This window comes from Arachis ipaensis, chromosome B06, assembly GCF_000816755.2.
Source record: "Arachis ipaensis cultivar K30076 chromosome B06, Araip1.1, whole genome shotgun sequence".
Lineage (NCBI taxonomy): Eukaryota > Viridiplantae > Streptophyta > Magnoliopsida > Fabales > Fabaceae > Arachis > Arachis ipaensis.
Genome location: NC_029790.2, coordinates 123,339,249 through 123,355,263, shown reverse-complemented (window position 1 = coordinate 123,355,263; position 16,015 = coordinate 123,339,249). Strand labels below are relative to the sequence as shown.

At 43.6% G+C, this 16,015-nt stretch overlaps 1 protein-coding gene across 3 annotated transcripts in view; it reads right to left on the bottom strand.

Annotated features, from left to right (window-relative positions):
* LOC107605096 (soyasapogenol B glucuronide galactosyltransferase-like) overlaps positions 1–16,015 on the bottom strand; it is a 31,715-nt gene that overhangs the window by 12,856 nt on the left and 2,844 nt on the right. For all 3 annotated transcript variants that reach the window (XR_002349352.1, XM_021104960.1, XM_021104959.1), the window contains exon 3: positions 520–619. The gene's annotated coding sequence lies outside the window, so the exon portion shown is untranslated. The remainder of the gene's footprint in view (positions 1–519; positions 620–16,015) is intronic.

Below are 16,015 nucleotides of genomic sequence, written 5' to 3'. Positions count from 1 at the left end.
TTTGTGCAAAGGAGTATTTTTGTAATTTTTTTTGCAAAATCCAACTTTCCCCAACCCAACTTACAAGAGTACGAAGATGAAAATTGAGTGTTTTCGATTATGTTTATATTGCTTTGGAGACAATATTTATAATTATGTTTTGGATTATGTTTATTTTACTTTGGAGACAATATTTATAATTATGTTTTAGATGAAAACTTGGTTTATAATTATGTCTATTAGATATTTATAATTACAAAGACTTTAATGTTTGTGAATATAAAAGGCGGGCTTAACCCGCCAGCCCACAGTTAGGCAAGACGGGACGGACTTCCCTGCTTGCCACCCTTAGTTATGTATCTCAAACTAAATTTTAATAATTAGCAAATAAATTTTATTTTAAAATTTTAATTATTTTGTGAAAACTAGATAACATTAATCCAAGCTATAAAAAGGAAACTTGATATCTCTATGATATGGGATAAGCAATATAGTTTGTAACCTCATAACGTGATTTTAAGCTACCAATACCAAGCTTACCTCAAAACTTACAAGTCATGATTCCATCATTTCGGAATTGGAAGTCACCCGCATAAAAGACCTCCGAAGAGAGAATTCATGCAAAAATGGGAAGTTTTGGCTTCAAAACATTAATGAGCATACTCAACAAGTCAACCATTTGAATGTTGAATTAATCAAATATATGTCCATTTTTCATATAAATACCAAATAATATTCATAATATCTACGTAATGAATAAGCAAGAATAATGTTTACATAACTAATTACTTAATAATCCAAATGTCATAGTTATTCTGAAATACAAAATCATCATCTCTTAGGGAGATTGTTCACCACCATCATTCTGTTGGGAATAATATACCATTTCCCCTTGAGAAAACATCTTTGACAGAGAAATAAAATAGACACAATCACAACACAAGAATTTAACGTGGAAACTCCAATTACCGGAGAAAAAACCACGGCCGTTGTCAAATGACAACCAGAGAATATCACTATGTGAAAATTGTTACAACACATAGAGTTCTTTCTCTCACCGGCACCCCAGTACACCCACACTCTCTCAAACAAATATCTAACTACACCTCACAACACTCTCTAATCAAAGAGTACAGAGGAAAAGAAAAATCAGATACAAGCTTAAAGTGTTTCTGACTGGTGCAAAAAACAAATGGAGAACTTAGCCTCATATTTATAGCCTAGGCCACCCACTCCATTTGATATCCTGAGCAATGTGGGACTAATTCAACCAAATCCTAACAAGAGGTTTAAGGAGAGTTAAAGTTTTATCTTTGTATTCTGGATATTTTGGGATATGTATATATGTATGTAAATATTTTCCAAACCAGAGATCTTCTCCTTCAACGCCTTGTGCAAACCTGATTGTATCAACACATCCTTGACTTGTATTTGCCACAAGCCAAAATTGATTCTTCCATCAAATTTCTCTATTTCAAGCTTCACAGCACTTGAATATCCTGACATTGTTGCAACTGTATACTGGAATAGTATAAACCGTGTACTAGGAAGGGTCCCTAGGAAAGAGAGGTGGGTCACAATGGACACACTTAAATACCAAGTCTTTCCTTAGCCAGAACCTTTCCAAACAGCACTCTCACAGTGTCACACTGCCTTCCAGCAACAACAACAGCAACCAAAGATCAACCTCATGCCACAGGACAAAATTCTTTTCTGATGTGGAAGGTCAGACTAGGCTGCAACCACAGAGCATACTAAGAATAAATCCCACCGAACCGAAGCTCTGATACCACTTGTTAGGAATAATACACCATTCCCCCTTGAGAAAACATCTTTGACAGAGAAATAAAATAGACACAATCACAACACAAGAATTTAACATGGAAACTCCAATTACCGGAGAAAAAACCACGGCCGTTGTCAAATGACAACCAGAGAATATCACTATGTGAAAATTGTTACAATACATAGACTTCTTTCTCTCACCGGCACCCCAGTACACACACACTCTCTCAAAGCAAATATCTAACTACACCTCACAACACTCTCTAATCAAAGAGTACAGAGGAAAAGAAAAATCAGATACAAGCTTAAAGTGTTTCTGACTGGTGCAAAAAACAAATGGAGAACTTAGCCTCATATTTATAGCCTAGGCCACCCACTCCATTTGATATCCTGAGCAATGTGGGACTAATTCAACCAAATCCTAACACATCCTATACTGCATTTGTTTCTTCACCCTTTAGTTGAAGGTTTGGAATTTCAAAATTCAGTTTTTTTTATCATATGTTGCAACAATTGGTTATTGAGTTCAATTCCTTTTTCTTTTTTTTTCCAACATAGTTCTCAAGACTTTGTTCTCCTCTTGGAATTTCTTAAACATTTTTTCAAGTTCCGACCTTCGTAACTGTTACGATGGGTAACCGGAGATTAATGGGCTGGACAGTATTGGTTGGCCCAAACGTATGGAAGTGAAGAGGAGAGAACGACCAAGAATGCAAAAAGCTCAAAGAAAGATGTGGACATCCTTGAAACACAGCTACAAGAGAAGAAGGAAGGGATGAAGCCATATATCCCTAAACTTGCATATCCTCAAAGATTCAAAAAAGAAAACGAGGATAAGCAATACTCAAAGTTCCTGAACATATTCAAGACACTCAGCATCAATATTCCGTTCTTAGAAGCACTTGAACAGATGCCATTATATGCTAAATTTATGAAAGAAGTGCTAACAAAGAAAAGACCCTTGAAGGAAGGACAGATTATTGAAATGACAATGGAGTGTAGTGCTATTCTCCAAAGAGGTTTACCAGAGAAGAAGGAGGATCCTGGAAGGTTTTATATACCTTGTACCATAGGAAACATAACTATTGAGAAATCATTCTGTGACCTTGGTGCAAGTATAAACTTGATGCCTCTATCTCTTATGAGGAAGTTTAAAATTTCTGAGCTGAAGTCCACACGAATAGTTCTCCAAATGGCTGACAAGTCCATTTAACGAGCACTTGGAGTTGTAGAGAATGTGCTGGTAAAAGTGGGAAAATTCCTTCTCCTAGTTGATTTTGTCATCCTAGATATGGAGGAGGATCCTAACACCCCCATCATCCTAGGGAGGCCTTTTCTTGCTACGGACAGAGCACTGATAGATGTTGAAAAAGGGATGTGGGATCGACCTCACTCCCGTGAGTTTTTATTACTTGATACGACCCGGTACACTTGCCGGTTGGATTGTGATGTTTAGTGAGAGATTCGTTTCTCACCAAAATATCTCATCAGTGAACCAATAACCACCGTTGGAGTAGTGTCGTTTTTAGGGTGTTAACCGTCCCTTTATCTTAGGGAAGTTAAGATATGGCTCGTGGAAGTGGTTAGAGAGATTCTAGGGGCAGTTACTCATGTAAATGAGTGCTTATCTGCCAGCTGACCCTACTTCCCGACTTCTTTAGAGCAAGTCGTAGTGAATACCGACTTCGTAGCGGCTGATTTGGTGAGGAGGTGAGGCTCAACCCTTTGGGTCGGGCCTTTTTACTTGGATCCTGGGCCTTAGCGTTGGGCCAGGGTATGAACAGTGCCCCTACTCGAGCCCAATTTCTTTTCAAGATTCGGGTTCGAGTATTTTACTCGGGATTGTAGCCGACTTGTTGGAGGACCAACGTGACGGTCTAAAACTGACATGACTTTTCGTGACCTTTTGGTTCTGACAGTTACGTTTAATCAAGCGTCGCGTTCGTTAGGGATGTGCGTAGGGATTGATGGTCTTGGTAACGGTGCGTCTTTATTAATGACTACCCCGTTTTTACCATTGTGCCCCTAACGTACTTATAAATACCTTCCCTCTCTTTTCTTGTTTCGTTTCTGCGATTTTTCAAATTTCATCTATTCGTGCTGCACTCTTGTGTTCGAAGGCTTTTACTTCCTCCAACCCTCATTTTCAGATAAAGGTTAGTTTTTTCTCCTTCTGTAACATGCTTTTCTATTTGCATGCCTTTATTTTGTAGATAGATAGGTTGGTTTTGTAGACTTCCGTTTAGTTCCGTATTCCCTCCCTTTAGAGACCGTGTTTTTTGATTTTCCTTTTCTTTTTCCCTTGTAGGTTTTTGTCACCTTTTTAAGAAAAGAAAATGGCTTCCGTAGATGTTCTTTCTCAGTGGGTTGATGTCACGGTCCTAGGGGAGGAACCTTCGGTTGATACTGAATTTATCACCCACCTTCGTACTCGCCACAGAATTTGTACTTCTGAGGAGGACGAGCCGAAGTATGAGTTGGTAGTCCCGGGTCCAGAAGACCGGGTTTGCTTCGGGAGGGCCAATGAAGCGGCCTCTCATTTTTTCTTTATGTATGAGTGTATGATCACCCGTTTGGGTGTTTTTCTTCCTTTTTCAAATTTTGAGATGTCTGTTTTGCATCACTGCCGAGTTGCCCCTACTCAGCTTCACCCCAACTCTTGGGGTTTTTTGAAAATTTATCAACTTATCAGCCAGGCTTTGGAGTTCCCGACCTCTTTGAAGATTTTTTTTCTATCTTTTTCATATGACCAAACCCTTTAGTGGGTTAAATAATAAGCAATAGTGGGTGTCTTTTCGAGCCATACAGGGTCGGAGAGTTTTCACCCTTTTTGACGAATCCTTCCATGACTTTAAAAATTATTTTTTCAAAGTGCAAGCTGTAGAGGGTCACCACCCCTTTTTTCTGGATGATACTTCTTCTCCTCGTTTTCCCCTGTACTGGTTGGAGGCCTCCCCCTATGAGAAATATGGTCTGGATGACCTAGATGAAGTGGAGGCGGCCGTTGTGGGGTTCCTCCGAGAAGTGTGGGAGAGGGCCCCGTATCTGGACACTAAGAAATTCCTCCAGGGGTCTCCGACTTTTATCCAGGCGCAACTAGGTAGCTTTTGTTTTTCTAATTTACTTCCGACTTGTGTTTTCTTGTACCGACTTGTTTGACTTTTTGTTACTTTCTTGTTTTTGTAGAGATGGCGAAGAAGAATGCTCAGGAATCTTACTAGAGAGTCCAGGAGGCCAAAGCAAGGTCTCGAGCCAGGACTGGTGGCTCCAAGGCGGTTATCTCTCCTCCTCCTCCTCCTCTTCCTCCTCGGAACGTTGGGACTCCTTCCCAGCCCATTGTGATTTCTTCTTCAGCTTTCTCTCAGCCGCCCCCCTCCGCCCGACCTTCTCTGAGCCCGAGAGGAGGAAGCGCAAGACTTTAGAGTCCGGCTCTTCTTTTGAGGGTGAGGTTAAGGCGGATGCCCTTGCATTCGTCCGAAAGTACATCTACCCCCATGCTCATATGAGGATGGATGATGTATCTGTTCGGAATCACCTTACCACTTTGGTTGAGGAGAGTCTCAGGGCGGCGGGTGTTTGTGGTAAACTCTTAGATATTTTTGAGAAGGCTCCTCTCAGCTCTTTGAGTTCAACCTTGAAGGTTGAGGAGCTGGAAGGAAGGCTTCTTATATATCAAGAGCATGAGAGGGGGTTGAAGGAGGAAGTCGCCAAGCTGAGGGAGGAGAGAGATGGCCTTCGGGAGAGGGAGAGGAAATTGCAAGCCCAATGCAACATGGAGGTGGGCTTGAGGAAAACAGCGCAGGACAGCTACCAAAGTTTATTTGAAGATCTTGTGTCTGTGAAGAATGATTTGCTGAATTCTCGGAAGGCATATACCGAGTTGGAGGACTCTATTGCTGAGGCTGTCGAGGAGGCTTGGAGGATCTTTAAGGAGCAAGTTGGAGTCATTGCTCCTGACTTGGATCTTTCTCCTTTGGATCCTGACAAAGTTGTCCTTGACGGTGCCATAGTTGATCCCCCTGCTCCCATGATCGTTTCCGAGTCAGAATTGAAGACTCGGGGGGCAGAGGATCATTGAGTTCCCTCCTCACTCAAAGGACGCTCCGAGTTCTTCAGCAGTTCCTCCGACTTCCTCTTCGTCTCCAATGGATGCCTCTCTCCCTGGTCCTAGTGGCGCTCTTCCTGACTCTGGTGGTGGTGATCTGTCTACTCCTCTTCCGAAAAAGTAATTTGTGGCTATTTGGGGACCCGGCCTGTGGGTCTCCCCCCCTTTTTTAAACTTTTTATTTGTGTTTGGTGGTGTTTGAACAATTTGCTTCTGGCCTTATAAGGCCGTAAACAAAACATTTAAAATACCCTTTTTTAAATAAGGGTTTAAGTTAACAAAAAATAAATACCCCTTCTTGGATAAGGGTTTAATGTTAATAAATACCCTTTTTTGGATAAGGGTTTAAGTTACCTTATGCGTGCATGCTTTTTTTATAATGATTTTTCGAACTCCCCTTGATCTTTTCTGAAAAACCTTTTCTTTGGCTTGTCTGTCTTTCTGAACCTTTTTGTTTTAAGGATTTTTAAGACAGCTTTCTAATCTTTTCCTGGGCTTTTTCGATCTCTTTTGTTTATTCCTCGTACTCAATTTTGTTTTATTGAGTTTTTATGACTTAGGCTACTTTTGTGATTCATTCTTGTTTTACTCGGTTTCCCATCTCGACTTATGAGTCGGAATGTTTCCGAGTTTATCATGATCAACCTCTGTAACCTCTTTACACCGACTTGTACCTCGTCGTTTTATCCTGACGACCATCTAGGTCGGTTCATGGGATTTTCACGTTTTTTCGAGCTTAAGTCGGCGCGTTTCGTCGAAAGAAATTAAAAACAAAAAAGGAACTTATAAGAGATATTTATAAGATGAAAAAGATCTTTATTGATTGGGGAGGTACCTTATGGCTACTAAGGGTTTTTGACAATCTATTTCCCTTAGCCTCTACTATGATGCCTCGTTAAAAACCCTTCTCCAGAAAAAATCCTTTGATTTTTGGGAAAAAATCATGAAGTTGGGAAAAGAGTACATCAGGGAGTAGAGTTCGCTTTTAACGGTAGTACCTTTTCATATTACAAGCATGACACGACCTTGGTAACTCGGTTCCGTTCAGGTCGGTTACTTTATAATAACCTTTTCCAAAGACCTCATTGACTTTGTATGGTCCCTTCCAATTTGCAGCGAGTTTTCCTTCCCCTGATTTGTTGGCTCCAATGTCGTTTCTGATCAAGACCAAGTCGTTCGGGGCGAATGCTCTTCGAATGACTTTTTTGTTGTACCTTGTAGTCATCCTTTGCTTCAACGCTGCTTCTCTTATCTGGGCTTCTTCTCGGACTTCGGGGAGCAAGTCGAGCTCCTCTTTGTGTCCCTGTATGTTTCCGATCTCGTCATGGAGAATTACTCTTGGACTTTGTTCGTTGACTTCTATAAGTATCATGGCTTCTACGCCATAGACTAGTCGGAAGGGCGTTTCTCCAGTGGCGGACTGGGGGGTTGTCCTGTAAGCCCATAGCACTTGTGGGAGCTCTTCGGCCCAGGCTCCTTTTGCATCTTGTAGTCTTTTCTTCAGTCCTGCCAGTATGACTTGGCTGCCTCGGCTTGCCCATTGGCTTGTGGGTGCTCCACCGAGGTGAACTGGTGTTTGATTTTCATATTGGCTACTAGGCTTCTAAAGGTAGAGTCGGTGAACTGGGTTCCATTATCTGTAGTAATGGAATAGGGTATCCCATATCTTGTGATGATATTTTTGTAGAGGAACCTCCGACTTCTTTGTGCGGTGATGGTGGCCAATGGTTCTGCTTCTATCCATTTTGTGAAGTAATCTATTCCCACGATCAGGTATTTAACTTGTCCTGGCGCCTGGGGAAAAGGACCTAACAAATCCATTCCCCATTTCGCAAAGGGCCATGGAGAAGTGATGCTAATGAGCTCCTCCGGGGGAGCCACGTGGAAATTTGCATGCATCTGGCATGGTTGACACTTTTTCACAAATTCGGTCGCATCTTTCTGCAAGGTCGGCAAGTAGAATCTAGCTCGGATCACTTTCCTGGCTAATGACCTTGCTCCGAGATGATTTCCGCAGATCCCACTATGGACTTCCTCCAATACCTCGGTGGTTTTTGGGGTCGGTACGCACTTTAACAATGGTGTTGATATCCCCCTCCTGTAGAGAATATTTTTCACTAGGGTGTAGTGTTGTGCTTCCCTCCGGATTTTCTTAGCCTCTTTTTCCTCCTTCGGGAGGATGTCGAATTTCATGTATTCGACCAAGGGGTTCATCCATCCGAGGCTTAATCCGGCTACCTCAAGGACCTCTTGTTTGTCCTTTTCTTTTACTACGGAGGGTTCCTGGAGAGTTTCCTGGATCAGGCTTCTGTTATTCCCTCCTGGCTTGGTACTTGCTAACTTGGATAGGGCGTCTGCTCTACTATTTAGATCCCGAGTTATGTGTTTGACCTCGGTTTCTGCGAAGCGCCCAAGGTGTTCCAGAGTTTTTTCCAAGTACCTCTTCATATTTGGGTCCTTTGCCTGATGCTCTCCACTTATCTGGGAGGTCACCACTTGCGAGTCGCTGTATATCATCACCTTTGTAGCGCCGACTTCTTCCGGCAGCTTCAATCCAGCAATCAAGGCTTCATACTCTGCTTGATTATTTGAAACTGGGAATTCAAATTTGAGGGAAACCTCTATCTGGGTTCCTCTTTCATCCACCAATATTATGCCCGCACCGCTTCCTGTTTTGTTTGAGGATCCATCTACATAGAGTTCCCATGTAGTTGGTTTTTCCTCTTGGTCTCCTGTGTATTCTGCAATGAAGTCGGTGAGGCACTGGGCTTTAATCGCCGTCCGAGTTTCATACTTCACGTCGAACTCGGAGAGCTCTATTGCCCATTGAACCATTCTCCCTGCAACATCCGTCTTTTGGAGGATTTGCTTCATGGGTTGGTTCGTGCGGACTCTTATTGTGTGAGCTTGAAAGTAAGGCCGTAGCCTTCGTGAGGCTACTACTAAGGAGTATGCAAACTTCTCTAGCTTGTGGTACCTTAGCTCAGGGCCTTGTAGAACTTTACTGATGAAATATACTGGGTGCTGACCGGCCCCGTCTTCTCTTATCAGGGCCGATGAGACAGCCTTGTCTACTACAGATAAGTATAGGACGAAGTCTTCTCTAGCTATAGGTCGGGTCAGAATAGGAGGTTGGCTCAAGAATCTTTTGAACTCCTGGAACGCTTCCTCGCATTCAGGAGTCCATTCAAACTGACATCCCTTTCTCAATAAGGAGAACAGTGGAAGGGATTTTAGTGCTGATCCTGCCAAAAATCTGGAGAGGGCTGCAAGTCGGCCATTCAGTTGTTGGACCTCTCGTAAACAAGTCGGGCTTTTCATCTCCAAGATAGCTCTACACTTATCGGGATTTGCTTCGATCCCTCTTTGTGTTAGCATAAACCCTAGAAATTTTCCTGCCTCTACCGCGAAGGCACACTTTGCGGGATTTAATCTCATCCCGTGTAACCTTATGGTGTCAAAGACTCGTGAGAGATCTGACAAGAGGTCGACTTCTTTTTCGGTTTTCACCAGCATGTCGTCAACGTATACTTCCATTAGGCTTCCAAGGTGAGAGGCGAACACCTTATTCATCAATCTCTGGTATGTGGCTCCTGCATTTTTCAATCCAAATGGCATCACCACGTAGCAGAAGTTAGCTCTGGGCGTGATGAATGACGTCTTCTCCTGGTCTGGCTCATACATCGGAATTTGGTTATACCCCGAGTAGGCGTCCATGAATAACAAGTATTGATACCCCCGAGCTGGAGTCTACTAGGGTGTCAATACTTGGCAGTGGATAAGGGTCCTTGGGACAGGCCTTATTTAAGTCGGTATAGTCGACACACATTCTCCATTTGCCATTTTGTTTTTTTTTTTTTTGACTAGCACTACATTGCCTAGCCATGTTGGGTACTTGACTTCTCTGATGAAACCGGCTTCCAGGAGCGCCTGTACTTGCTCTTCTACTATCAGGGCTCGTTCTGGGCCGAGGCTGCGTCTTCTTTGTTGTACAGGTCAGGACCCCGGGTAGACCGAAAGCTTGTGGGACATGAGCTCGGGGTCTATCCCAGGCATGTCGGATGCCTTCCAGGCGAAGAGATCGGAGTTATCGCTTAGGAGCTTAGTCAATCCTTGTTTTAGGGTTTCCCCTAGGTTGGCTCTTATGTGAGTGTTTTTCCCTTCCTCTTCGCCTACCTGTATCTCCTCGGTTTTTCCTCCCGGCTGTGGTCGCAGCTCTTCTCTAGCCCTTGCACCTCCGAGCTCTATTGTGTGGACTTCTCGGCCCTTTCTTCTCAGGTTTAGGCTTTCATTGTAGCATTTCCTTGCCAATTTCTGGTCTCCCCTTACCGTTGCTATCCCCGCTGAGGTCGGGAATTTCATACAAAGGTGGGGAGTGGATACCACCGCTCCGAGTCGATTAAGGGTAGCTCTGCCGATTAAAGCATTATATGCTGACCCTACATCGATGACTATGAAGTCTATACTCATAATTTTTTATTTTTCCCCTTTTCCAAAAGTGTTGTGGAGGGGCAAAACTTCCAGTGGCTTTATTGGCGTGTCACCTAATCCGTACAAGGTGTCGGGGTAGGCTCTTAACTCTTTTTCATCCAACCCTAGTTTGTCGAAAGCGGGCTTGAAAAGAATGTCCGCTGAGCTTCCTTGGTCTACTAGGGTTCTATGGAGATGGGCATTTGCTAAGATCATAGTTATTACCACTGGATCATCGTGTCCAGGGATTATTCCTTACCCATCTTCTTTTGTGAATGAAATGGTAGGGAGGTCGGATGACTCTCCTCCGACCTGATAGACTCTCTTGAGATGCCTTTTGCGAGAGGATTTGGTGAGTTTGTAATTTCCTTTATGTTGTTCTTTTATTTTGTTGTAGATCTAGTATTGTTCATCCCATTTTCTTTCAATTCAATAAGAGGTAATTCATAATAAATGTGTCTTCTTTGCTTTTCTATTGTTGATCTCTTATTTTTGTAGTTGTAGATTCCTTTAATTCTTGCAATTAATAATGTTTACTTCTATTGCACTCTATGTGTTTGTTGAAATGCCTCTCTTAGTTTTAGTGTAGATTTTGTTCCTCTTGGCCTAGGTAGAGTAATTAGTAACACTTGAGTTATCTAATTCCTTTGTTGATTGATAATTGGAGAGATTGCTAATTGGTTTGGAGTGCACTAAAGCTAGTCTTTCCTTGGGATTTGGCTAGGACTTGTGGCTCAAGTCAATTCATCCACTTGACTTTCCTTTAATTAGTAAGGGTTAACTAAGTGGTAGCAATGAACAATTCTCATCACAATTGAGAAGGATAATTAGGATAGGACTTCTAGTTCTCACACCTTGCCAAGAGCCTTTTTATAGTTGTTAGTTTATTTTCATTGTCATTTACTTTTCATGCTTCTTATCCAAAACCCCAAAATAACTCATAACCAATAACAAGACACTTTATTGTAATTCCTAGGGAGAACGACTCGAGGTCCAATACTTCGGTTTATAAATTTTAGGGGTTTGTACTAGTGACAAACAAATTTTTGCATGAAAGGATTAGTGATTGGTTTAGAAACTATACTTGCAACGAGAATTCATTTGTGAAATTCTAAACCATAAAAAAATCCAAATGGTGTTTGGTTATTGGTTATTGTACATATGTGAATATTGTGAATAGGTTTATCTTTTGTTGTTTCTTAATTTTTGTTAGTTTTATTTTGTTCTCTCATTATGAATTCTCACAACTTTGGCTTTGAGTTTGGTTCTAAGTGTGTTGTAGGAAATGTGGACTTTAATGGCAACATGTACCATGGATGGAACCAACAAAGATGGGAAGAGCCTCAAGGAATTGATCACTCCTATCGGCATCAACCTCCGGACACTTATAGGTATAATTCTCATCCTAATGCATGTCAATTCAATGGTTATGGTGAGTCCTTTTATGACAATCAACCACCACCATATGCCTATGAATCTTATCCTCAACATGATGCTCAACCATACTCACAAGCCCCTTTCTACCAAGTACCTTTATGTGACCCTTATCCATCATATAACCAATCACCCATACCACATCCTTGTGATCATTATGAGCAAGAACCTTTAGAACCACCACAACCTTATCAAGATTACTACCATGAACCACCTCAACCCTCACCATCTCCATACCCTGCGCGGACGCGCACCTGCCGCGTCCGCGCCGATTTGCTGCTGCAGATGATTGGGCCAAACCCCAGAGAGTTAAGCCATTTCTGGGCTAGCTCTAGGCCCCAGGCCCAACCCGATCTGCGCGAGCGCATGCATTGCGCCAGCGCGCCATATTCACAACTCGTCGACGTACGCGGACGCGCACTTGCCGCGCGCGCGTCCTTGCGTGGTGTTCCCAAACTAGGCCATGAACCAGAGAGTTGGGCGTGCCTCAAGCCCATTCTACGCCTCAGGCCCAATCTCATGTACGCGTGCGCGCATGATACGCGCACGCGCCCCTGCCTAATATGCCACCCCACGTTAACGCGCACTGTACGCTCACGCGTAGATCTCCATTCCCCTCAATGCACGCGGACGCGTACTTGCCGCGTGCGCGCAAATCTAGTGGCGCGATTCCCAGGCCATTCTCCAGAGAGTTAGGCCTGAGTTGGGCCAACTCTAAGCCCCTGGCCCAACTCCATGCACGCGTGCGCGCACGGTACGCGCACGCGTCCTTTCCTATTTCTGCTCATCCCCGCTTAAGCGCGTTGTACGCGCACGCGTAGGGTCCACATTTTCTCAATGGGCGCGGATGCGCAAGGTGCGCGCGCGCGCCAATTCAAAAATAGGGATAACCCTAGCTCGCGAAGCACACTGCGCAGTCGCGCACCCCAACCTCCAACCTCATCTTCTTCTTCTCCTCGCCCCAACTGTCATCGCAGCAGCAACACCGGCCGCCGCCGCGCCATCTTCACCGCCGGCGACTCGCCCTCCCTCATCGTCACCTTCTCTTCCCCCTCTCACCACCACCCATTCTCTCTCTCTCTCACTCCTCTCTTCCTCCTCCCGGCCGAACTCCCACCGCGCCACCGTCTCCGCCTCCGCGCCACCATCACTGCCTTCCTCTCTCTCTTTTCCCTTCTCCCTTACTCCTCTGACCGACTCACCCTATCACCATCGCCGCCCCTCCACCCTTCAGTTTCTCGAACCACCGCGCCACCGTTCACGGCGGTGCCAATCTGTCTCTGCTGCCCTATCGTAGTCCCCACTGTCCATTGCCAATTTTAAGCCGGAATGCTGCCCGATTTTCAAGGAAATTAGTTTCATTTTGATCTTTATTTCAGTTTTGGGCAAATTTCCGTTTCCTTTTTGACTTCCTGGATTTGCACAATCATCGTGAACATGAACCGCAATTTCTCGTTCAATTGAGCCTATATATCATCATATCACTAATCCACTTTTCTAACTCACTAATTTCTTTCACCATTTTACTTACACTCACTTTTCACCCTCTTTAACAATTCTTTCATGAATATGATGATATTAGTGCCTTTTGCATATGAGGTGTTACCTTTAATGAGGATTACAGTTTTGGTACATTCACTTATGCTTACTTGTTCACTTTTACATATTCAGTGCAACATCATGACTGCTCTTTGATAATGGTATCCTGAACATGTCTTCTTTGTTACATGCTAAATGTTTTATACATTCTATCACATTTTTTTTCAGGATGTCGGATAAAGGCAAAGCCATAGCCACCGCCTCCAAGAAGAGAAAACACTCTACCCCCTCCATTCCTTCCATCTACAAGAACTATGCTAGGAATCCATTGCAGGACGAGGATAAAGAGAATCAGCAGTTGCCTTCTACCAATCCTGGCAAATTTCCCAATCTCTACTGTGAGCTTCGGTTCTCTAGATATCGGACCACGAAGCTAAATATTGAGAAGAAGTTGCTCCTACCTAATGATGTGAGACGGCGCATTAATGGTCGGATCCTTGAGTTAGGTATTGATTTTGTTGACCGGGATTTGGGTGACATCAATATATCTTGGGTGAAGGAATTCTACTGCAATTTTTTCCGTCCGACCTTGGATTCAGTTCATATGAGGGGTAGAGAGATTATGCTCACCGAGGCCGCCATTGGGGAGGCATTACATTGCCGATACATTCCGCATGACCAGTGTGCCCATCATCAGGCTGAGATAGCCATCCATACCATGACTTTTGATTATGAGGCGCTTCGGCGCGTGATTGGGATACCGGAGGCTTCATGGGTTATGGATGCGGGCAACACCAAGCCAAAGGGGATGTTATTCACTCATTTGACTAGGGAGGCCAGGACTTGGCAGATGATCTTCGCCCACTACGTCCTGCCTACCACCCACTTTTCTGAGGTCCCCATGGAGATGCTTCTGCTGATCGGGTGTGTTATGGAAGGGAAGGATGTCTCCTTCCCTAGACTTATCCGACAGTGCATGTGGCGGGCGCATATTCGTGGCCTACTTCTGTTTCCCACATTGGTCACGAGTATGGCAGCCTTGGCTGATGTCCCATGGTCAGATGATGATGTGCGACCACCACCAGCTGATGCAGATGACAGGGAGGTTACTATCCCCTGGGGTGTTTGGGTGCACGAGAAGCCACCTGCTAGCCGCCGCTCTCGGGCTAGGGCTATCATAGGGACACCTTCACCACCAGCCCCTGCAGCTGCCCCATCCTCTTCTACAGTCGCAGCTCCTTCACCATCTACAGACCCCCAGCAGCACCTGAGCCTACCTATCTCCTGGTCCAGCGTCTCTTCCGGTTCTTAGAGCGAGAGCGACACCATGTCAGACGCCGTTTGGATCGGATGGACCAGGCCCTTATCTCTCTAGGCGCTGAGCTACCTGCGCTTCCCGATTCTCCGGCCTCCGATGAGCAGGATCATCAGGAGGAGGACGCGGAGGCACCAGCTCAGCAGGATGCCCCTGACACTACAGAGCCAGCGCACATGGAGGCACCACCTCAGACACAGGAGACTCAGCCGGTCCCACAGCCACAGCCAGAGCCAGAGCCTATCGTTGTACCTCCCACTGATCCTCCGGTTTAGCATCGAGGACGATGCTTAATTTTAAGTGTGGGGAGGGCACCGGTAGCATTATTTGGGAACCGGTGAACTTTTTTTTCGGCCTAGTTATCTCATTTTGCACATCCTTGTATATATTTTGATGCATTTGCATTTCTAGTTTGCTTTGGATACTTTTATTGCTTATTTTGGATTTTAGATATTTTGATGCTTCTAGATATTATTGGATGCTTTTGGATATTTTTAGATGTTTTGGATGATAGATTCCGTACTTTTAATTCCGTACTTTTAGTTGGATTCTTTTTTTTTTTATTTCATTTGCCACTTACCCAAATAGCCAACCTTTTACTCTCCATTGTTAACCAATTTTGAGCCTATGCTTAACCAACTCATTCTTATTTTAGCTCATTACAAACCCAAGGCGGAAAACCAATGAAAAGTCCTTATTTGGATCTTTGATTAGCCTAGGCTAGTGAGAGTGTGTATTATTCAAGTTGGTGAGGCTTGGGAACATTGGGTGGGATAAAAAGGGGCAATACACTTTTATGTTTAGGAATTGGGCACATGTTCATGTATTGATTAAATGTAGAGACCTTATGCATTGATGTTCTCGTATTTAGTTTGAAAGAAGAAAAAAAAATCATATATATAAAGAAAAAAAAATGATGATGAAAAGAAAAGAAAAAAAATGTGTATAAAAAAAAAAGAAAAGCAATAAAGGGGACAAAATGCCCCAAAGTGAAGCTCACTAAGAATCAATGCATAAGTGTTGAGAAATGAAAAGAAAATGCATGAGTATGTAAGAAAAAGTGAAGAGTGGGTAGTTAGAATAGCTCGCATTTGTATAGGTCATTAGATAGGTTGGGTGGGAAAGTCTATGCCAATCAAAGATTCAAATCCTAGCCCACTTGACCATAAATGATCCTACCTTGACCCTAACCCCATTACAACCTAAATGAAAGACATCATGATGAATGTATGCATGCATTGAATAAATGTTGATTGTTAGAAGAAAATCAAATCTTGGAAAACATGATTAGAAGAGAATTGAGTGAATTAACCCTTAAACACTTGAGTGAATAGAGCGGATACACATCCGGTGAGGGTTCAAAAGTTCAATCACATGTATTCACCTAT